We start from the raw sequence: 25,413 nt of genomic DNA on the forward strand, positions 1-25,413 counted from the left end.
TGTATTTTTTTTTTTTTTAGTAGAGACGGGGGTTTCACCATGTTGACCAGGATGGTCTTGATCTCTCGACCTCGTGATCCACCCGCCTTGGCCTCCCAAAGTGCTGGAATTACAGGCTTGAGCCACCGTGCCTGGCCGAGAAACCCATTATTTTCCTCACCATAGATTTTAAATATGTCTATACATCTGCTAGCATAAGTTCTCTTTCATCATTCTCTTTCCCTGATGGTTTCTTCTTATTTTTGCCCATTTAAATTTACAAATTAATTCTAGAATCCCTTTGAAAATTTGATTAGCATATATAAATTAATTTCAAAAGAATTCTTATCTTTCAAATACTGGATGCTCCCATGCAGGAGCATAATCTATTTCTTTCTATCTCTCCCTTTCTCCTTCTCTCTCTTCCCCTCTCTCTCTCTCTCTCTCTCTCTCTCTATCTCTCTCTCTCCTCTTCCTCCTCTTCTTTTTAATGCTGGTACAGCATATTTCTTGTTCAATTTACTCTTGTCTAGCTTATGCATGGTATTGCCCTTGTAAATGATACCCCTTTCTTTTTATCTTTTATCTGGTAAGTATTATACTAGGAAAATTTTTTGTACATTTATTTGTAATTGCCAACTATTCAATTTTAAGTTTTTATACCTTTTTAGTAGATTCCTTTGGAAGTTCTGCGTTAACAATATTGTTATTTGTGGTTCATAATAATTGCCTTCTCCAAAGAGCTTTTTCTTTTTTCTTTTGAGACAGAGTTTTGCTCTTGTTGCCCAGGTTAGAGTGCAATGGTACAATCTCGGCTCACCACAACCTCCACCTCCTGGGTTCAAGTGATTCTCCTGCCTCAGCCTGCTGAATAGCTGGGATTACAGGCATGCATCATCATGCCCGACTAATTTTGTATTTCTAGTAGAGACAGGGTTTCTTCCATGCTGGTCAGGTTAGTCTCGAACTCCCAGCCTCAGGTGATCCGCCCGCATTGGCCTCCCAAAGTGCTGGGATTACAGGTGTGAGCCACCGTGCCTGGCCAAGTTTATCCTTTTATATGTTTGTCTTCTCATTGCAATGAGGAGAATTTCCAGAACAATGATAAATAATGAAGTTGTGATGCTCTTGTTGCTTAATGGTTTGTTTAGCTGGGGATGTTTCCAGGGACATATGTTAGCCTCCCTTGAGGTGTCTCCTCCTGTCCCCACCATTGCCTCCCACTCCTCCATCATCACCCTCGCACCATCATCTCCTGCCCCTCCATGTGTCCTGCAGCTGAAATGACTGTTCCAGGCTCTAGTGCTTTCTTTTTCTTTAATCTTGTTGTTGTTTTTGAGACAGAGCCTCACTCTGACACACATGCTGTAGTGCAGTGGTAATCACTGATTTCCCAGGCTTAGTTGATTTTCCTGCCTCAGTTCCCTGAGTAGCTGGGACTATAGGCATGCACCACCACGCCTGGCTAATTTTTGTAGAGACAGGTCTCACTATGCTGCCCAGGCTGGTCTCAAACTTCTGGGCTCAAGGGCTCCTCCTGCTTTGGCCTCCCAAAGTGCTGGGATTGTAGGTGTGAGCCTCCGTGCCCAGCCTCCAGTTCTTTTAAATTTCTATTCCTTGTTCCTCTCTCTATGCATTGCGGGGCCCTCATCTTCCTTTATGGAAAGGGCCTGTCTTATTAAAGTGACTTCAGGAATGCTCAACCACAGTGCAAGTTCATTTGTAGGTTGCAGCATCACCAGCAACTCCACCCTGGGCTTGCAGAAAGAATCCTGCCCCCCAGGCACTCCTGCTCTGTGGCACCCATCTCAGCCTAGGGAGTGAGACGACATGAAGGGCAAAGCTGTCAGATCTCCAGTGGCCATCAGAATTATTACTCAATTTTGCCCTCTAACATGCAGCTTTCCAAAGCTAGGTTTTTTGAGGTCTAATTTACCTATCATAAATTCACTCATTTCGGCATGTAGTTCTATGAATTTTGGCAAACACATATAGTTATGAAACCACTACCATAACTGAAACAAGCATTTTGATGGTTTTTTAAAATTTACATAGCAGCTGTCCCCGTGCTTTACTTTGTCTTCACCAAGAAAATGTCAAGTTGTGGCTGGGCCCAGTGACTTACGCCTGTAATCCCAACATTTCGGGAGGCTGAGGTGGGTGGATCACCTGAGGTCAGGAGTTTGAGGCCAGCCTGGCCAATGTGGTGAAACCTCATCTTTACTGAAAATACAAAAATTAGCTGGGTATGGTGGCGGGTGTCTGTAATCCCAGCTACTCAGGAGGCTCAGGCAGGAGAATCACTTGAACCCAGCAGGAGGAGCTAACAGTGAGCCGAGATGGCGCCATTGCACTCCAGCCTGGACGCCAAGAGCAAAACTCTATCTAAAAAAAGAAAACATTAGGTTGCAAAAGTTGAACAAATATATTTTCCTCCTATCCAAATTCACATATATATAGGATCTATTAATAAGACTGTGAAAGAACAAAGATGTAGTTATCTGCCTTTCCACTGAGAGACGCATGGCCAAGTTTATAACAGAAATGAGCCAGCAGCTACTTGAAAATTCAACAGAATGAGTTTTGGATTTGGAAATAGAAGCAGAGTAGAAGCATATGCATCCACATCAGGCATGGTGTTACACTGCCCACATACGTGTTTCCAACCTCAAGATAACTGCCTTCAGTCACAAAGGAGCAAGTCTAGCTTTCTTCCTTACAGCTTCCTACCTGTGTCTCAGATCACCAGGTGATTGTCTTATAGCCCAGAATATGACATAGTAGGGAGAGCATCTTACCTATGCTCTCAGGCAGAAGGACTTTTGCTATTAAAATACAACCCCATTTGCTTAGCCACTGTGTCTAGATCTCTTGAAGCTTGCTCTCCAAGTTCCAGTTTGAATCTAAGGTGTAGCTTATCCAAGGCCATCAGGCAACAACATGATGATAAATAGTCACTGGAGTCTAACATATCGTCTTCCTTTTCTGGCCTAGCTTTTTAGCACTTGCCACTTCAGACAATTCTATGATGACTCAAATAGTAACCCATGATCAGTTTAGAATTTATCACAAACTGCATTGGGCCAAAATCCCAGACATCTGGCATACCTGGGAGAACAACAGAAAAGCTCTCTCCTTCCCCTTCTCCAGGCTCTAGTAGTTCAGGGGTTAACAACATGACAACAGGTTGTTGAGCCTCTCCTTTGATTCATTTCCATATCTGGAATACGCAATGATAAAATACCTACAGCCATAGACATGTTGCATAGAATAAAAAGATAATATGTGAGAAAGTAAAAAATGGTGCTGGCAGTCAAGCTGCGATGGTCCCAACAGAATGTAAAAATACTCCCAAAAGACAAACCACGCTCAGAAGAAGCCATTCCAGGATCATGAGTAAATGAGCCAGAGATAAGTCCACTCTACAACCACAAATGACTAAACAGCCCCCTCTTCCAACTTATGTATTGGTTACTGCTTGTTTACTTGTTTGTTTCTTAAAGTAAAAATCTTCATTGCTATTTGAGCTGAAAACGTCATGGAATGTATATATTCTTGCCTTGAATCATAGCTTCATAATGCACCATGCAATGTATGTTCCTGCTATTTCTTTATCAATGCCAACTTGTTCTCAACCTCTTGCCTCCAGATAAATATGAAGATGACCCATCAACAAGTTGTTTTTACTTCTAGACCAAATCCAATCCAGAACCGGCCCCCACTGCCTTAAACTCTCATTGGATTCACCCAGAATGCACCGAAATCTACAAGAAGCCCCACCCACTCCTTCTTACTGAGATTCTCAACGTTTACTATGAGGTGCACTTCCCCTTGTGGAAGAAAGCTAAACAAACTTACCTTTTCCATAGTGAGCAAAGCATGTTATTTGTGCAGTACCTTTCTGGCTTCTCAGAATCTGTTTTATTTCTAATAACACGTTTAATTTGGCAGACTCTTATTGTCAGCTAGCCAGCCCCTCTATCTCATTAGGCTTTCTCAATGCCCAACTAGAGCTATTTGGGGAATTTCCATAGGAAGCTAAAGAGACTTCTGGTTCTAAATGGCGCCTGGCTAACAGCCTTAAAGCAGCCTTTCCAAACCCCTTGCTGAGATGTCCACAAAGCCAAAGCAAAGCTAGTTACAAACGAAGACTGACAACTCAATGCCAGAATCTTGGAAGAAGTGACAATAATTATAAAACAGATGGAGCCAGGCTGAGAATAACCCACCATGCTTTTACTTACGGCACACTACCCAGGATTGGCTCACGAATTAGATACCATCTGCACCTCCCTAACAAATGTTCTCTGACTCATGAACCAGGCTCAGAGGAACCATAAAATATGCAGACAGGTGTTCTCTATCCCATGTAGGTTTCTTTGGAAATTACCTGAGTTTCATGGTCCTGTTCTCATCTCCACCTGTCTGCAACCCAACACCTTTCTGAATTCAAACAGAGATGGAAAATTTCAAAAAACACTGGAGAAGACCAGGGAGGAGGCGAGGAGATGGTGAAGGAGGTGAGAGACTGGGGATGTTGTGCCAAGGGAATAATTGAAGAATCAGAAAGGGTCCTAGCAACAGTGCATTCTGGGGTTGTAATTTTCATGCATTACATTTGCTATATACAAGAACATCATGAGGGCACAGGCAGAGAATATTAGAACTTATATTTCTATTTAGTTATAGTTTAAAATTTTTTAAATAAATTAAGTTCATTCATAACAATAAACCCATATTGTTTTCATTAACCGATATACCACATGTAATGAACAAGATTAATAATGGGGAAACTAGATAAGGGACGTCTGAGAACTCTCTTGTGTTTTCTCAATTTTTCAGTAAATCTAAAACTGTTCTGAAGATAAAAATCTGTCAAAATACGTGAAAATAAACTAAGGTTTATTAATATTTAATGTGCAATAATACTTGCACCCTAATTTGTGCTATATATCAGATGATCATTGTCTCTTCTCATAAATGAGGGAAAAGTAGAAATTCAGCACCATGGAAAATTGACAGAGACACCTTCACTACGTTACTTATTTCCAGCGTTTGGCAATATTTTGTGACTTATGCATGCTTAATTAAATATGTGGATTGCAACATCTGGTTTTATGTAAGCTAATATTCCCAAAATGAAAAATGAATTGAAAAGACGCCTACAAAGAAAACATGGGTTACATGTAAGGCTGGTAATGTTAGTATAAACAAATAGCAAGCAAATGGCAAACAGGACTCCTGGTTTGGCTCTTTCTTTTAGTCACATAAGTAAAAACAGTGATTCAAGAAAACCATTCAAAATATTATTAATGACAAATTTTGCTCATTATTACCTAAAACACGAACCATGAAACTTTTTCCAGGTGTTTATTATAGCTTTCATATTAGCCAATTAAATATAAAACTACCATCATTAGCAAGACATTTAAAAACTTTGTCTAAACCAAGACATGATGACAAACTTTTACATCTTTCTCGATGATGGTTAAAGTCCTGCCTTATGCAATGCAGAACATCATTAAAGTATACTAAGCATGTTTGTACATACTTAGCATCTGTTTTTGAAGTTTCTGACTTAATAAACCCAGCCTTATGTCGTACAAATGGCCAACAGAAGTATTTTAAAAAGCTCAACATCACTAGTCATCAGAAAAGTGCAAATCAAAATCACAATGAGACACTTTACCCCAGTAAAAATGGCTATTACCAAAAAGACAAAAAGTAACAAATGCTGGCAAGGATACAGAGAGAAGACAAACTCTTATCCACTGTTGGTGGGAATGTAGACAGTACAGTCATTATTAAAAACAGTATGGAGTTTTCTCAAAAAACTAAAAATAGAACTACCATATGATCCGGCAATTCCAATGCTGGATATTTTTCCCAAAAAAAGTTTACCAAAGGGATACCTGTACACCCCCTACCCACATACCACCTTGTTTACTGCAGTGCTATTCAAAACAGCCAAGATATGGAATTAACCTAAGTGTCCACCAGTGGATGAATGGATAAGGAAAATGTGGAACATATACATAATAGAATATATTCAGCCTTAAAAAAGAATGAAATCCCATCGTTTGTGGCAACATGGATGGAACGGGAAGTCATTATGTTAGGTGAAATAAGCCGTGCACAGAAAGACAAATAACATATGTTCTCAATCAAATGAGTGAGCTAATACAACTTACCTTATGGAGGTAGAGAGTAGAGTGGTGGTTACCAGCGCCTGTGAAGGGTGAAGGAGAGGGAATAAAGATTAATAGAAATTAAATATACAGTTAGATAGGAGGAATAAGTTCTAATGTTCAATAGTACAGTAGGGTAACTATAGCTAACAATAATTTATTTCAAAACAGCTAGAAGAAAAGATATGAAATGTTCATAAAAGTAATGATAAATGTTTGAAGTGATGGCTTTTCTAATTATCCTGATTTGACTGTTATTCATTACACATTGCATATACATGTATCAAAACATCACCTATACCCCATAAATATGTACATATTAATAAAATAGAAAAAGAAATAATCAAAACCTAAATCTAAGTATATTTTTAGTTCTATTTTTAGTTTTTATGTTAAGCGAAATAAGCTGTGCACAGAAAGACAAATAGCATATGTTCTCAATCAAATGAGTGAGCTAATACAACTTACCTTGTGTTTGATATGATTTTGCTGTGTCCCCACCCAAATCTCATCTTGAATTGTAGTTCCCATAATCCCTATGTGTTATGGGAGGGACTTGGTAATCAAGGAGGAGGTTGCCTTCATGCTGTTCTCATGATAATGAGTGAGATCTCACGAGATCTGACAGGTTTGTAAGGGGCATTTCCCTCTTTAGCTCAGCATTTCTCCTTACTGCTGCCATGTGAAGAAGGACGTGTTTGCTTCCCCTTCTGCACTGATTGTAAGTTTCCTGAGGCTTTCCAAGCCATGCTGAACTGTGAGTCAATTAAATCTCTTTCCTTTATAAATTACCCAATCTTGGGTATGTCTTTATCAGCAGCATGATAACGGACTAATACAATACTTTTTTTTTTTTAAGTCACATGCCATTCAGGAAACAATATGCCATTGTTTTTCATACTATAATAAAAACAGCTGTACAAACTAATATGTGACAAACTAAAATGTGTTTATTGGGTAGGACATACTGGTGCTTTGCACCAGTATTACCAAGTATTTGAAGAAATGTATCAGGATTAAGTACAAATATTAGAAAGGTTGCTATGCTATTTTGTCATAAATTGTAGAATCTTATAGGTTCTGTTTTCATAATGAAATACAGAAAGAAATATTTCTTGCTGTACTTCACTGAAGAAGGATATTCTGATGATGATGTATTTTGGGGATTACATTTTAAAATAAATGAATGTTGGATGGGGAAATTATGCAAGTGTTACCACTGATGGAATGTCTTCTGAGACGCTGGGAAAGAAATAATTCTGGGGGAAACTTACAAGGCTGGCATCTCCCTGTAAATTTATTCACTGTGTGATTCATAAGCGAGCTCTTGAGGCAGAGAAATAGATGCTGAACATGTGTAAAGGGCTGTAGCAGTTCTTCAAATCCATTTCATTTACATGTACATTTATAAAAACACGATTTTCAAAATTGAATAATTTTAATGAGATGGGTTGTGATGGTGCAAATCTTTGGCATCACACAGTTGGTGATCATTAATGGAAAAGTACCCACATAATTGCATGTAGAAATGAGACGTTCATTTTTCCCTTCTCAAGTACTTGTGTTGATCTTCTGTTTTCTACCTAGCAGATCTTCTTTAGGAAATAAATAATCTGTCCCTTAGGAGCAAAATTGGTATTTAAAACTTATGGAATATAGCTGTTTTCTGAAAGAACAGCGTAGTGGAGAATGCATTTTTAAACATTTTAAATTAAAAAAAAACAAAATGCACCATCTTAATTTTTAAGTGTACAGTTCAGTAACGTGAAGTGTATTCACACTGTTGTGCAATAGATCTTTGAACACAGATATTTAACAGTTGCCACTTTGCTGTTGTTCTGCTTTGGCATTTTTCAGGTTTTTTTCCAATTAATTACTATGTATTGTCTTCTAAAATCACAAAATCAAATTATCTTTAAAAACGTATTTAGCAAATCATTGGCACTCTACAAAAGGGAGATCTTTCAAATATAAATGAAAAAGAAAAAAGGCAAACCAAAGCCCTCCTCTGACAACTGGAATAAATAAAGCCACAGCAAGCGATATCCACGAGAGAGCTCAGCACTTTCCTGGGGTTGGTTGTAAGTGAACTAGAATCTTTCAGTGGTTGTTTCTTCCTCAGTTATACTGGCCCCCTATGTGTAAGAGTACGAATTTGAAGTCATTCTTTAGTTATGGGATCTGAGGCTGGATTCCATTTGCTCTGCTGAACCTGAGAGCTTCAGCTGATGAGCAACTGGAGGGGAACTGGACCCCTATGAAGTAGGCAGCCCCACAAAACCATGGCAGTCTCAAGGTCAGCGTGAGGTTCTAATTCAGATAGAACTCGGATATTGCTGGCCTAAAATATGAAACTGTACAGAAGAGTTTGGTAATGCAGTGAACTGCAGCTTCCCCATCCAGAGAAAGCACAGCGGGCAACTGGAAGGGGTGCAGCAGGGCTAGCAAGCAGTGGGAGAGGACCGCCGGAGACCGCCATCATGCCTGCATGCACTCCCAACCAGGGCAGACTGGTCCTGTGGAGTCATGAGTCCTGGCAAAACTCATTTCCCCTCAGGAGGGGACATTTCCTACCAGTCCTTCCCTGGAGTTTGAGTCAAATTAGAATGTAGGAAATACTAAATTTCCCAAGCTGTTCCATTTTACCAACAATTTCTTTTTCACTTTTCCACTGAAAAGAGTTGATAACCAATCTCTTCAGAAGGAGAGAACACTGGTGCTGTGAGTTTGAATCGCAGTTAACACTTAGTAGCCACTCTTGGCCTCAATATCCTCATGTTATAACATACATCATAATAAAATATGTAATACATAGTAATATGTATCATTAAATCACATTAGTCATTAAATATCTGTATTTAGAGATCTGATGCACAACAATGTGAATACAATAAATGCTACTAAACACTTAGAAGCAAGTATGAGCCATGCACACACCCTAAAAGATGTCCAGTAACAGTGTGGGGAAGAGGATAGACAGAGCAGATAAAACAAGAATTCTAAGCTAGCCAGATGTCTCTGAGATTTACACCGAACCTCACTTCAATGCAGCTTCTCTGACTCTCTCTGAAGTAAGTGAGGTAGGAAGCTAATTCCAGTTCCTACCTCGAATTCCTTTCTTGCTTTAGCGTAATTCCCTCTCTACATGCCTTAATTTTCTGCATAGATGGCGAACTCCCACAAAGCAGAAACTATACTCATTTGTCTCCACAATGACACTCCTTTTCCAATGCCTAGCACAGGATACTCTGCATAAATACTTGTGGAATTCATACGAAAGAGTAGGAAGTGAAAAAGTAAGTAAGAGAAGGAGTAAAGGCTGTAAGGAATTTCTAAATGGAGAAATTTCTTATAGGAATGCAGCTCTTTAGAAGAACACTGTTTGGTGCTCTTTGAAGAACTAATCTGACTGTTTAAAACAACAGTTCCTGTGTTGCCTAGCTTTGCGGGCACTCCTTCTGAAAGCTTTTAAGCAGAATGCACACTGCAAGTACATGAGGGCTTTGAGCCTTACTTGCTGTTGTTTAAAAGACATGACCCTGACCTTGCAGGGCATGTTGATGGCTCCAAGGCTGCCTGGGAATGTGATTAGGTTGAGTGTCTGATTAGACTGGACTGTCTTTCCCATTGGTGGTTAGGTGCCCTGGGTACTTGGTGGGCTACAGAGTAAGGAAAACTAAAAGTGTCCCCAGTGAGTGAAAGAGAAATCTTGAGAACTCAGGGGAATTTTCAGGTTCCATGAATATTGTTTTTTTAGATTTTGATGTTATTTTCTCAGATGATTACAGTGGCTTGGCAGAGAGTCACATAACCAAGAATGATCATCAGGGAAATGGCTTATGTAAAATGCTGGTGGGGATGAGAGGAGGGACCATGGTAACTTTCATGAACAGTCTTAGGAAAAGAATCCTGGAAATCAAGAGACTTATACCTCATTTGGAATCTACCAGTCAGCTGTGGCATTTTGTGTGTCTTCTAAGTAAACTTAGCACTACACTCTAATATTAAGGGTAAAATCAGGGAAGGGAGTTGCCTAAAAGATTGGTATCATCCCCCTTTGCCTGGCTTTTACATCTCATACTCTATCTGTAAAGATAACCATAGAACAAGTTGTAAGTCATTGCAATTTATTTTTGAAACCCATGCATCCATCTCAATGCCACATTCTTCTTCCCAGTTCCCTCAGGTCTCTCTCCGTGTATCTTCACAGTGTGTCTTCCCACCGCACGCTTTGATCTAGTGGACTTAAGTTCCCGTCATGGAAGTCCACCTAGACTAGCTCGTTTTTAATGTTTCTTATGATCGACAATTATCTCTTGTGCCTCATTTAGCCCTCATGAAATCCTCTGCTACCTCAGCTTACCTTATTTTAGGCACTAGAAGTTATTAAATATAGCTGAACTAATTCACTGTAAGGCATGCAAGACTGGTAGACAGTTGTCCATGCTCTCAAGATGAGTACACTCTTTGCTATGAGAACACATGGAAACTTCAAGGAATCTCGACTGACATTTTCACTCCATCTTCACTGAGTGACTCCATCTTCACTTCATCTCAGTGAAGATGGAGTGAAAATGTCAGTCACTATGTTTAAGAGTTCTTTGGAATAAGGATCTTTCCTGTGCTCGTTCAATTTTTACCATGCAGACAATCACCAATTCTGTCTCTACATATCCTTGGCTCAGATGAAGACTCAAAATCAGCTTCATATCAAAAGTCCAATTTTTCTTTGGCTTGAGTAATAACCTCTAAAATATCATGGATCTCATTCATTAGTTACCACTATTCTCTTCTCTTTTTTTTTGAGACGGAGTTTCGCTCTTGTTACCCAGGCTGGAGTGCAATGGCGTGATCTCGGCTCACCGCAATCTCTGCCTCCTGGGTTCAGGCAATTCTCCTGCCTCAGCCTCTCGAGTAGCTGAGATTACAGGCACGCACCACCATGCCCAGCTAATTTTAGTAGAGACGGGGTTTCACCTTGTTGACCAGGTTGGTCTCGATCTCTCAACCTCGTGATCCACCCGTCTCGGCCTCCCAAAGTGCTGGGAGTACAGGCTTGAGCCACCACGCCCAGCCTCTTCTCTTCTTTCATAACAATGTTCAGTCATCGAACCACTGCACATTCAAGTATTCATTCCCCTGGAAATAGTACCTCCTGCAAATGAGGCTGCAGTAATCTGTTCTTCAAATACACCTAAATCTGGCAAATGGTAATCTTCCTGCTAATTGGCCAATTCATTTCCAGTTTTAAGTGCACTATTCATTCACCACGCTCTCCCACTCAACTACATGCTGTTCATTTATTCAAAGGATGTGTTTTCAACTCGATTCTGCCCTCTCGACATTTGGTACGTTAGTACATTCTCTCAGTAAGCTTTATAGGTGCCACAGATGCATTTTCTTTTTCTGTGTAAAGAGATAATTGCCTTTTGGTAATCTTGGTGCATTCTTTCCATTTCTTCACATACGATGTTAATAATTAGGCTCTCTGAGAATGGATTGAGTTGGGCGCTGAGGAGTCAGAAAGAGCTTTTTAATGTTTAAATTTCACTAGACCTCTATAATATGTTTGCTGGACTCCCAGAGGCTAGACAGTTTTATTCAAAAACTCTTCAGGATCCTGATGCCCTAGAGAGATGTTTTTTATAGCCATCCACAACAAATTAAACAATTATTATTCACTCCTGCTCTTTCTGTCAAGCTGCATAGCAAATGTTTTACAGCTGATATTTTAATAAGGTTGATCCATAGTCCTGAGATGGCATGCCATCCACAGAATACTTTTCTGTTTAGCTATTTATTTGCTAGAGAGGCCATTGACTGCATTCACTCAGACATATTTCAAGAAGACTTTACAGCTATAAAGATGGGAGGCAGCTTTTTTTCCTGGAAGATGGTACTAGTGGAGCTCCGCTGGGAAATGCTGATGGGGCCTAAACTGCATTTTCTGATTATTGATTTGATGTGAACACCTGGGCCATGTCTACAAGACATCAAAATAGGTTATAATTGGTTTCTGAAGCACAGCATAGGTCTGGTAAATTAATGCATGTCTTTAGGTTCATTAACTCTTTCCTTCTGTATGAATCAAATTTTATTATTAGCATTGCCCTGGTATGGAAATGTTATCTTAAATCCATATAGAATTTAATGTTTTGAATAACAGAACGGGTTCTCTGTTCTGATCTCTATTACTGCAATGTTGCTAGGTGACAATATATGATTTTGTAAATTCTTTGTTCATATGCAATAATGTGGTAGACACATGTAACAACTTTTGGAAATCTTAGAATCATATCATTCAGAGTGTAGGAGAAAATTAATCCAACAATTATTTTGCCTCCTAAAAACAAGCCAAATCTGACAACTCTAAACATGTAAGGAGCTAGATCCTGTGCTAAGTTCTTTATAGCTACTACTTCATTTAATATCACTGTCTTATGAGGAAAGTGACTGTTTTGTCCTTTACTTTGGAGACTGAGACGTTGAAGCACAGAGAGATTAAATGGCTTGCCAAAGAAACAAGCTGTGGAGCCCTGGTTCGAGCAGAGATTTCAGATTGAGGACCTAGGCTCCTAATCATGACACTGCGTGGACTATGCATGAGAGAGGTGCCTAATTATGAGAACAGCAAGTGCCAAGGATCTCAGCCAAGTGCATGCTTGGCAGATTTGGTTAACACTAGGAAGGCATGGGGTCTAAAGTAAAGTGAAGAGGAGACATGGAAAATGTGGTGAAGAGGAACCAAAAGCTTGATGATGTAGACCAAGAAAAGGGCTTTGCATTTTATTCTAAATGTTTTGGGAACTTACCAAAGGACTTAGTTTAGGGCTGCGATCTATCTTACATTGGCTATACGGAGAATAGGCAATAGAGGACAAAAGTAGAGACAGAGAGGTAACTTAGAAGATTCAGAAGTCCAGACTGATGATGATGGTGACTTGGATTATGGTGTTGGCAGTGGGAAGTTAAAAGTCCAAATTCTAGTCCCGTTTTAAAGATAAAACCAATGGGATTTAGGATAAATTGGATGAGTAGAGTGACAGAAGGAGAAAAATTAATAATAAACGTCAAGAACGTGCCATGACATAGAAATACTTTGAATGTCAAGCCAGAAGAATGAAGAAATTGCTTCTCCATGAGAGTATTTATAAGTGTGTTTTGTGTTTATTTTCCTCAAAAAGCAAAATAAAACCTAAAGGTATTTTCCATCAGCAACATAAGTATAAATAAAACATTTTTTACTCTTCGAATCTCATTTTTAAACTATTTCTTAACCTGGGTTAAACAACCTTAGCTATTTGATCAAAATGTAGTCTTAATGATAAATTATCACTCCTATTTTCTGGTAGTATGGTAAATCAGATAGCCCAAATATATTCCCAGTATAAAACACCTAGAAATTATACCAGATATAACAAAAATAATTTTTATTGCAAACCTGCAGGAAGAATAGGAATGTCCAGTGGCCAAAATGAAGAGGAACTGGAAACTAGAATAACGAGTTTGAGCTAACAGCACAGAACTATAAGCATGTTGGCAACATGGTAAACAAGAAAATGGGATTTTAACAGACAGAAAGGAACAGGAAATATGTGATTGGGTCTTCATGAGGAGGTTATAACCTTCAGTAGATGTGTTAAATAGAAAAAAAACACCCTATATATAGGCATAAAGAGATGATAAATAAACTTTTCATCTATGACTAATTTGTGGTGTAGAAAAAGCTCTCCCACAGACATGTAACTATAGTCCTAGCCTCTTACAAGTTTAGGAAGGAATCAATTTGCAATTCCTGCTCAGTTCAAGAAACTCCAAGCTGGTAATAGCAAGGTCCATCATTTTTACTACCCTTTGTGTTTTCAAATGGCAGGCACAATGTTCAGTACAGAGTGATACTACATCTTCCCAGGTCAAACAAGTTTCCAACTATGAAGAACTAATTGATGATAAACTCACAATTCAAAACAACAAAAGCAGAGGAAACAGTCCCCTTTGGGGACTGAGGTAAAAAGGACTTGAAATAATAGAATCATCAGAAAATGACTTTAAAACAAAAATGTTTAAAATAAATAAACACATAAATTCAAAAATAAAAAGCATGAGTAAAGATTGAGGCACTATGCAATAATGACCAGAAGATTTGAAAAATGACCAAATAGAATTTCCAGAAATAAAAATGAAAACTACAATAAATGAATATAATATTGAATAATTGGTTTAAACATTATATTAGGTACTGCTGATAAGGCTGATAAATGAAAAGAGAGATCTGACCTATTATTATCTGATGACAGCAGAGAAGGATAAAATTAAGAAAAAGAATTAAGAGAATTTAAGAGAGATGAAGGTGAAATCAACCTAAATGCCCATAGATGATAGACTTGATAAAGAAAATGTGGTACATGGCTGGGCATGGTAGCTCATACCTGGAATCCCAGCACTTTGGGAGGCCAAAGTGGGTGGATCACTTGAGGTCAGGAGTTCAAGATCAGCCTGGCTAACATGTAGAAACCCTGTCTCTACTAAAAATATTAAAATTAGGTGGGCATGGTGGCATGAGCCTGTAGTCCCAACTACTCAGGAGGCTGAGGCAGGAGAATCATTTGAACCCAGGAGGCAGAGGCTACAGTGAGCTGAGAAATCACAACACTGTTCTGTAGCCTGGGTGACAGAGTGAAATTCCATCTCAAGAAAAAAAAGAAAAAAAAAGAAAGAAAGAAACTGTGGTACATATACACCATGGAATACTATGCAGCTATACAAAGGAATGAGATAATGTCCTACGGAGGGACATGGATGGAGTTGGAAGTCATCATCCTCAGCAAACTAATGCAGGAACAGAAAACCAAGCACCACATGTTCTCACTTGTAAGTGGGAGCTGAATGATGAGAACACATGGACACATGGGGGGAGAAACAACACTGGGTTCTGTTGCAGAGAGAGCCTGGCGGGTGGGAGAGCCTCAGGAAGAACAGCTAATGGACGCTGGACTTAACACCTAGGTGATGAGATGACCTGGGCAGCAAACCCCCATGGCATATGTTTACCGAGGTAACAAACCTGCGCACCCCACACATATACCTCTGAACTTAAAAGTTGAAGAAAATTAAACTAAATTAAATATGTGAAGAGATACTCCATTGCATTCTGTCACATAGGATGCAGGATAATTATTTATACAGATTGCTATGATGAACAGTTAGTTAGATTGCTATGATGGTCTGTTAGGATTCTTAGAGAACCTCTGAGAATTCTTATGTGTGTGTGTGTGTGTGTGTGTGTGTGTGTGTGTGTATTTATAGCTATGGTGTGAATAATCGTATTCCCCAAATTCATGTATAAAATCCTGATCACATGTGAAGGTATTAGGAGATACTACCTTTGCGGAGTGATTAGGTCATGAGGGCAGTCCTTATGAATGGGATGAGTAGATCAGTACCCTTATAAAATAGCCCCAGGCAGCAGCCCTGCCCCTTCCACTATGTGAGGACACAGCAAGAAGGTGCTGTCTCTGACAAAACAGGCCCTCATCAGACACCAATCTGCCAGTGCCTTGACCTTGGACTTTCCAGCCTCCAGAAAAGTGAGAAATAAATGTCTGTTATTTATAATCTACCCAATCTATGACATTTCATTAGAGGAGCCCAGACAGACCAAGACAGATATATAAAGGGAGATTTGTTATAGGAATTAGATCACCTGATCACGAAAGCCAAGAATTCCTACAATCTTCTGTCTGCAAGCTGAAGAACAAGAGAAGCCAGTGGTATAATTCTGCCCACATCCAAAGGCCTGGGAATCAGAGAGTGGTAGTTTAAGTCTAGGTCTGCATTCTAAAGCCTGAGAACCAGGAGCGTGGATGTCCAAGGGCAGGAGAATGTGGATGTCACAGCTTAAGCACAGAGAATAAGCTAGCCCTTTCTCCACCTTCTTGTTCTATGCAGACCCTCAATGATTTGAATGATGCCCACATTTACTGGGGAGAACCATCCGCTTTACTCAGTTCACCAAAGCAAATCCTGATCTTTTCTGGAAACATCCTCATGGACACACTCACAAATATGGTTTTACCAGGTATCTAAGTGTCCTATTGAAGTGGTGTTGTTCTTCTGGATTAATACTCAAGGTTTAATGTACCATGCCAAGGAAACCAAGGGCATGGACACACAGGGAATAAGGTTGAGAACAGAGGCTTAGTAGGTGAAAGAAAGAGAAAAGCTCCCTCCTGCAGAGAGAGGGGGATCCTGAGTGAGTCCTCCGGCCCACTGTTAAGTGCAGGCTAACAGGTACAGTACCACAAGTTAGCAAGTTAACCATGAACCAGGTACACCTCTAAGGATCTTTGGAGTTCTTTATCTTCTTTAATTCCTGCAACACCCTTCCTAATAGGATATTAGATGAGAATGCTATGTCTCAGACATTTTGGGTTATGCGATTTAAATTCAGAAAAGCTCACCCTTACCTCTCTTCAACATCCACAGCTACCTTTCCTCTTTGACTCACCTCTCTAATATTTTTTATTTTAGTCAGCATTAATGTGCTAAGCTCTTTTTAGTCTGCTTTGGGTTTTTCAATGGAAAAGGCCTAAAAGTTTAGGAGACTAGGAAGGGTGATAATACTGAGCAGTTTTAAAAGGAAAGGTGACACTGTTTGGTTCTATGTCCCCACCCAAATCTTGCCTTGAATTGTAATAATCCCCAAGTGTGAAGGGCAGGGCCAGGTGAAAATAACTCAATCGTGGGCACAGTCTCCCTGATACTGTTCTTGTGATTGTAAGTTGTCACAAGATCTGATGGTTTTACAAGCATCTAGCATTTTTCCTGTTGGCACTTCTCTTGCCTGCTGCCATGTATAAGCCTTGCCTTCCACCTTCTGCCATGATTCTGAGGCCTTCCCAGCCATATGGAACTATGAGTTCATTAAACCTCTTTTTTTTTAAAAATAAATTACCCAGTCTTGAGTATGTCTTTATTAGCAGCATGAGAACAGACTAATACAGAAGGACTATCACAAATACAGAATAAGAAGTGATGTTAGAATGATCTCGTAACACTCTACTATTTATTTTTGCCTCTGATATCAGATGTTTGGGTAACCACTTCTCTGGAGAGAAACAATATATGAACATATTTCATCTCCAGTATCTGAGTATTAAATTTTTTTTTTTAGCTGTCAGTTTTCTACCCATTTCCAAACTCTCATTCCTGTTCTTTTGAGACCACCAAGACAGCAGATTCTTTTGGCACAAAATTTCTAAGGATTCCAAGAAAGAGTGGAATCACTCATTGGCTCTATATCATTTGATACAGGAAACAACTAATTGTTCTTGGTCTATTCTTAATTATGCACCTAAAGCATGAACCCTAAAATATGGTTCACAGCTAGGGTGAGCATATGTCCTGATTCATTCAGGAGAATCCTAGTTTGGGTGAACTTTATAGTAGCATGCTAATGGAGACTTACCTTAATGAACTTCAATTATTTAAAAATACAAGACCTTTCCTCCATTTCACAGGCAAATAACTCTCCATTCCAATTCTGATTCCCTAGAGATACTGTCTTGATTGATTTGGGGTAGGATTTCATTATAACCATTAGAAAAAAGTTTCATAAAATTTTAATGCAAATAGAATGACCCTACCAATAATTCCAGCTACCTAACAACATTCAATAATGTCGGAACACTGCTCCTATGCACATATTCACAGATAGGGTTTGAATTCTTTCCATTTAGGGCAGCAATGCCTTACAAATAAAAGTATTGTCTTGATATAATCATGATTTTTAGTTACTTGCTTTTTATTTATAAATTGTTTAACTTGCTATTAATTTATAAATCGTTTAACTCCAATATTAGTAATTTACCTTATTATTTTTACCTTGGTTATCCCTATGATGCCTAGTGATGTTGATTTACACCTATAATTTGACTCAAACTTTCCCAATAACCAGATGTTCAGGCTACAAGACACTGACACCAACATACCCTAAAGGATTTAGATTAAATGATTCACTTTGTAGTCAACATTTACTGAGCACATATTATGATGCAGTCACTTCGCGAGGTGTTAAGATAGAGGTGCATGCAGTACAGTTTCTGCACTTTTGGAGGGGAAGACAGATATGTGGAAATTCAGAGTAGTAAAGTGCTGCAGACTTTACCATAAATGTAGGGACGCTGCCGAGAATGATGAGAGGTCTGTCAGGAAATGCCTGGCAAGGCTTCATGGGTGAGGAAACACTGGCTGAACCCTGGATGCTGTCCAGCTGGACATGGGATAAGAGGGTCAGGGCAGAGTACAGAGAAAAAAAAATATGGGCCAAGGGAACCATGTGAGCAAAGGCACTGAGCTCAGACACAAGACTGCTTAGGATTACTAAGGACTGCATGCGTCCCCTCCAAAATTCGAGTATTGAAATTTAATGGCCAATTGATGGTATTAAGAGGTGAGGCCTTGAAGATGTGATTGGGCCATGATGGATCCTCTCTCTTGAACGAATTAAGATCCTTACAAAAGAGACTTCAGGCAGCATTTGGCTTTTTTGCATTCTCACTTTTCACATGTGAAAACACAGCATTCCTCCCCTCCAAAAGATATAGCATTCAAGGCACCATCTTGGAAGCAGAGAGCAGCCTTCACAAAACATCAACCCTGCCAGGACCTTGATCTTGGACTTTCTAGTTTCCAGAACTGTGAGAAATAAATTTCTGTGTTTTATAAATTACCAGGTCTTAGGTGTTCTGTTATAGAAGCACAAACAGACTAAGATAGAAATTGGTACCAAGATTGAAATGTTGGTATAAGCAAAACCTAAAAATGTGGAAGCAGCTTTGGAGCTGGGCAATGGGTAGAGGGTGGAACTGTTTTCAAGTGAAGCAGTATTTTAATTCAGACTCTTCATGATTCCAAAGCCTCTCCCCAGATACTTCTGCTGGAAAACACTCTGCGGACAGACATTAATATTTAAGAAATAGGTTTTCATTATCTATTTACATTCCTAATGTGACAGAAAGCAGAACTGAGGGATAAGGAAAACAAAACCAGGGTTTATTGCTCTGCTGAGCAGATCAACAACGCATTTTTGTTTTGTTTTGTTTTGTTTTGTTATTTGAGCTGGCTTTTGCCAGACAATAGAACTGTTAATTCACTTTATTGAGGTACAGTTGATGTACAGTAGGACTGCACATGTTTAATGTATACAATTTGACAATTTCATAAGTTTGACATATCAAACTCTATGATGCTACAGTCAAGGTGGTTATGTCCATCACCTTCAGAAGTTTCCTTGTGTCTCTTTCTGGGCTTTTGTTTGCTGTCATCTTCTTTTATTTTTTTGAGATAACAACCCTAATGTACCTTCTTAACAAATGTTGAAGTGTGCAATGCTGGATTGTTTTTCATAGGCATCATGTCATACGGCAGGTTGCTAGAACTTTTTTATCTTGCACAACGGAAACATTTTGCCCACTGAGTAACATCTCTCCACTTCCCCCTCCCTCCAGCTCCTGGCAATCACCACCCTATTCTCTGCTTCTGAGTTTGAAACTTTTAGTTTTTACATATAAGTAGAACCACTCCAAATTTATCCTTATCCTGGCTTATTTCACTGAGTAGGCCCTCCATATTTTAATAGTTGCTTCAAAGTCCCGAATTCCTGGATGTGCTTTTGCAGATGGCCACAGGGAGGTGCCCAAGAGCAGCATGCTTGTTTTCCCAGGAATTTTAATCTCTGGCATTACAAAATAAAAACATCGTTGAGTTGCTGTTTGTTTCAAATTGGTATCTGCGACTTTCCATGAACTAACAGTTCTTAAATTGCTGGGTCATTAGTGTAACATTAGGAGTTAAAGGTTCAGGAATGGGGAGTTTTAAGAGGATGGCATGTAAGAGAAGAGGCAAGCACAGTATCTAGGACACAGCAGGACCTACATACATGTTTGCTTTCCTTTTCTTCTTTCTTCTTCTTCCTTGCCCCTCTCTGCCTTCACCCCCCTATTTCTCACTGACTCTCTTTTCCTATCGTTTAATTTTCATGGAGTCAATAAACCTCTTAGGGAATCAAATTACAGAAACTTCAGAGTAAAGGAAATTCCCCCAACCAAGAACTAAACCGTACTCCATGCCTCTGTGGAAGCACACACACAGCCCAGACAAGGATTTTTAGGAAGCTTGTGGCACATCCTGAAGGAAGAAGAAGTGGACTTCAGTGTTAGATTTCAGTTCAAATCCCAGCCCAACACAGTCATCAGCTGTGTGGCAGACGCACTTTCGCACACCCTCCCTGAGCTTCAGTCTCCTTTTATACAAAGCAACGGCAATCCCTGCCTCTAGGAGGACTGCAAGAATTGCATGAGGAAACATGGGAAAGCACTACCAATAGTCCCTTGCGTCTTGTAAGCATTAATAAACTCTCTAGTTCAAACAAAAATTTAAAACAAAAGCCCTCTACTGGCCTTTATTGGGGATGCTTAGGTTGAGAAGCAAAAACTTGACCTTTTAATAATGCTCAACTCTAGTAGATCTACGTTTCCTTGAGGAATGGCCCAGCCTGCACAGGATGCCTTGCTCTGTGGGGCAGGCCCCTCAAGCTCAGAGAGAACAAGTCCCATGGGGCTCAGGGAGGGAGAGGGAAGAGGGCGCACATCAACTGTTTACCTGTGGGGCCGCAGACTGGCCACTGCTTCCCATGGAAATTCACTTACGAGAAAATCTTCTGGTTGGACTGATTGGGCATAAGGGGTTTAACTTAATATGCAAATGTAGAACGTGTGTGTGCATGTGTGCCAGGGTAGGGGACAGGCCAGGGACCTCTTTATCTCTCTATTGCATAAATCATGAACCACAAGTAAGAAATTTAACAGAATCCTCCCCCAAATCATGCCCTTCTAAACCTGTGTGCGTGTGCAAGCAAAAACACATCAGAAATGAAGAAGATGGTAATTCCAGCATCAGGGTAGCCAGAACAGAAAACATGCAAAGTTTATTGATGATCTTGGGGGGATAATAAGTTTGGTTTATGCCTAATGCCTACCAAAACATAGATGCTTAATAGCTTGGCTGGGTGACTATGTTTAATTGCCCTTGTCACGGGGTCTTTGATGGAGCCAGGATTTCCTGCAAAAATACGAAGAGCTAGACTTGGCAGTACAGACCTGGGAGTCAGCTCCATAAGGGTTACCTCACTGCAGCCTGCAGGCCAGCAGATTCCCACAGCAGAAGAAGATGCTGTTATGACAAGCCAGGCTTGTTCCCAGCTGGGACTCATGCCAGCCATATCCTTTGCCTGGAATGCTCTTCCCTCAGGTCTAGGGACCAACTTCTGCGGCTAAGTCAGTTCTCAGATTAAATGTCACCTCCTTACACTGCCTTTCCATGATTGTCCATTCTAGAGTGGTCCAATGCAGCCTCTCCATCACACCCCTCTTTTATTTTCTTTAGAATATTTACCATGTCCTGAAATTTTCTTATTTGCTTAGTGCTTATGTCCCCTTCACTAGGATTTAAGCTCAATGAGAACAGCAACTTTGTTTTTTCATTTGTCTCATTAGCTCCTGGCACAGTGTCTGCAGTAATAGAACAATAGGAACTCAACAAATATTTGCAGAATGTTAAAGGAAGCTTTCTTGTACCATAAGACCGAAGTGCTCTGCTTAACTTTTAATGAGGAAATGGTAGCCACTTAAAAAAAAAAAAAGCAACAGAAAAAGCAACTGAATAAAAGCATATGCTCTTAAAATCTTGCTTCTGTGTTAAATGTTTGCAAAGGAGACATAATTAAAGTGTTTCAGTCTCCCCCTGGACCTCTGACAGCAAAATTAGCATGAAGGAGAACAGTACATAATAGAAAGTGAAGGTAAGCATTAAAGTGATGTTTGTCTCATGCAAATTGCACAATCTAATTCTGATTCATCATGGAAGGGAAAAAAAACTCCTCTCTTTTCCTGAAGTCTTAGAATTGATCACTGTCATTTGAAATGCTTCAGAAATGCCTTAACTTTGGGTGTGGACTTTATGTAAAGGAGTATTTATTGGACACTTCTGAAATGCTGTCAACTACCCTAGGCACTGGGGGTAACAATGATAAGAAGACCAAATCCTTTCTCTCCCCTCACAAGGAGTTCATAGTTTATAAGGTGGTACAGATAAGCAACACAACTGTGTGAGAAGCAGTATAAATATGGGGTGTCACAAAAGCCCGGGGGATGTGCTGGTGGCTTTGTGAAAAATGTGCAGTAACAAAGTTGAGGAAAATTTATCAGTCTTCAAAGATGTGCGTTAATAGTAACAGCAGCTGATGGATAAATAAGAAACGTGCAGAAGTGAAGTTTACAATGGACTTTGAGCAGGTGTGATGAGTCAATCACCATGCTTTCATGGAGTTCTGCCCCCATACCAGAACTCTCCGGAGTGCTATGCTTTCATCCCTCAAGACACTCAAAGCTCACCATTCTGCTGGGTCAATGAAGGCATCCAAAATGCACATAAGGTTGCCCTCTTCCTTCAGTGGGCTTTGGATCTCAGTGATCCACAAGAAGAGTGTCTGTGGGCACTGGCAAAGCAATCGGGATGTCTTATTTTTATTCCACTGGCAGGCAGATCTTCTGACCAGACTCTCAAAGAAGGTTGAAATGGGAAATGAGTCTGTCATATAGACTCAAAGGCCATCCCCAGGCTCTGCGAATTGAAAATGTGTGTCCTCACTCCTGTTGCTGTTGCAGCAGATCGCTTCCCTTCTGAAAAGCCATTCATCTCTCTCTGTTTTGTATGCATCTCCCGGATCGGGCCCAAGTTCTGCTGAGATGGGTGGGGTAATTTGATTTATGACAGCAGAGAAATAGGCTTTCAGTTATTTTTTTAGTCAGAGACATCTTAGAACTCCAAAATAAATGGTGACAGGAAGTACAGCCCATGCCAAATGCCCTGCATCGTGTTGAGTCAGGGTGTCAGATTTAAAGAGAATGTTGATAGCATGTGCTCATTAAGAAGTTTGCCACTTCCTTGCTCAGGAAGGCATGAGATTGAATCCTCTAAAATGTTTATCCTCTTCCCCGTTTTTGGTTTATTTCCTCAAACCTGGCTACGTCTTGAATTTCTTCTTCCCGTCACTACGGTTTCAGTTCAAGTGATTTCAGGGAGAATGACGTAGCCGGAATAATGCTGCAGTTGCTAGCTCTGCACAGCCTGGCTGGTGGTCACTGCGGCTCTTCCTAGTGGTGCCTGGATGGGTGTGTGTGTTGGGGGGATGATGGTGAAAGCAAGGCCACTGACACCCCTAATAGGGATGGGGGAATCAGACAGCTGAGCTGATGGGAAGATCCCTGCTGGCACACTGCCATCACACATACACCTGGCAGTGAGTACACACCATCCCTGCTTCTGTAAGTCCCTGGAAGGCTATCTGATTATAGTTCATCCAATAAGCCAGAGACAGAGCTCCACATTCCTGGAGTTAGCAGTCCCAGAAATGAAAACCAACATTTCCTGTGTACTTACAGGCAGAAAACATCAAGAATGCCTTATCCTGACAAGCAAAAAATATCAATGAATTCAGTAAGGGTTTAAATATAGTGCCTAACCTTATTAAGAAGAGATTGGAGATATTTGGGCCATGTCATCAAAGCTTTTAAATCAACATTATGGAATTAACTCCCACAGATCTTGCCAAAAACAGATATATGGGTTGCAGTTTTGATATACAGAATGGCATTTGGGAATGTACTTATGTCTAAAGGGTCTCAAACGTTTATTGTTTTTGTTTTTTTTTTTAGTTAGAGTGAATTATTACACATATTTAAATGGAAAGATGAAGACAACATCAGTGAAAATTAACAGTAAAAAACCAGCCCTTTTCCCTTCCAAATACACCCTGCTTCAGCTACCGCCATCACCGTCACAACCACGGATAACTGGCACCATCATGGACCCAACGTCAGGAAGTCTATTTACAGACATGATCTCATTTAACCATTACAGAAAAACCTACCAAGAAAATATTCTTATCATTTCCATTCTACAGATGGAAAAAGTTGAGTTTTTAAAACGTTATGAACTGACCCATGGTCCCATAGGTGGTAAATCGCAGAGTCTGTCTTAACAAGCTGTGTGATTTCGAAGACCTTGCTCTCTGACCTAATACAGCTTTCTCTGAATGAGAAGTGGGATGTTCCACTTTCCCTCCGTTAAGTATTTCCCAGGCTTTGGTTTGACCTCTCATTGGGATCATGCATTTCCAGCTTTCAACTGATAGTTTATTCTTATATGTATCTTCCGGACTTTCTTAAAACATAAACCCGTGCACAAAACATATGACACTAATCAAAAACCAGATCAAGATAGCATCTTTAAGTTTTGCCCTTAAAAAATTCCCTCCAAAAGAATGATACATTACACTGCTTGGTGTAATGCTAACGTCCTCCCCTTCAGTTATTTGCTTGAGTGATTGATTCACTCTTCTCTGTTCCTGTCCTTTCTGTAAAGCCTGATGAAGTTGACTTGAAACCTGGCAATTTGGAGGCTTTTGCACTTCTTCCTTAGGAACAGCTGGCAGTGATTTATTTCCTACCTGTGAGCTGTATAGACCAGGCTTCTTCCTTGCAGCCTTAGGAGCAAGTAGTCGGTCTTCACTTAGACCGAGATATGTTTTCCTAATTTGTTGATGAACTCAGTCAGTTTCCTGCTGGCCTCTGGCTCTTTCCAGCCAGAATTATCTGCATTGGGGTTTACTAGATGCTTCCTTTGGGCCTTGTTTATCCAGGTTAAATTGTTATTGCTGCTGCAGCTCTGTTCTTCCCTCCAAATTATGATTCCATGGCAAGGGCAAATTGGTAGTCACTTTTGTGGTTCTGGTGCCTGGGGTGGGCCAGGCATGGTGAATAGGACTGCTCTATTAAAGTGGAGGGAGGGAGGGAGGGAGGGAGGGAGGGAGGGAGGGAGGGAGGGAGGGAAGGAAGGAAGGAAGGAAGGAAGGAAGGAAGGAAGGAAGGAAGGAAGGAAGGAAGGAAGGAAGGAAGGGGAGAGGGTGGGCGGGCAGGCAGGTGGGCAGGCAGGCAAAGGGAGAGAGGAAGGAAAGAAGGAAGACAGGGAAGGAGGAAGAAAGGAAGACATGGAGTTATTATTGTCATTGAGTTTCTCTTTGTATGATTTACTTTCTGGTGAAGTTACTTGAAGCAGAGAGAGGATGGAGACAAAGGGGCTGAAATTCTGCACCTGACCTCTTGGACTTCTCCAAAAAATGGGATTT

At 40.1% G+C, this 25,413-nt stretch overlaps 1 long non-coding RNA gene across 1 annotated transcript in view; it reads right to left on the reverse strand.

Annotated features, from left to right (window-relative positions):
• Positions 1-700: 700 nt before the first annotated feature.
• Positions 701-25,413, reverse strand: part of LOC103787448 (uncharacterized) — a 265,763-nt gene continuing 241,050 nt past the window's right edge. Inside the window, exon 7 of the long non-coding RNA XR_004732653.3 lies at positions 701-6,208. This is a non-coding gene — a long non-coding RNA (uncharacterized LOC103787448). The remainder of the gene's footprint in view (positions 6,209-25,413) is intronic.

This window comes from Callithrix jacchus, chromosome 13, assembly GCF_049354715.1.
Source record: "Callithrix jacchus isolate 240 chromosome 13, calJac240_pri, whole genome shotgun sequence".
NCBI lineage: Eukaryota > Metazoa > Chordata > Mammalia > Primates > Cebidae > Callithrix > Callithrix jacchus.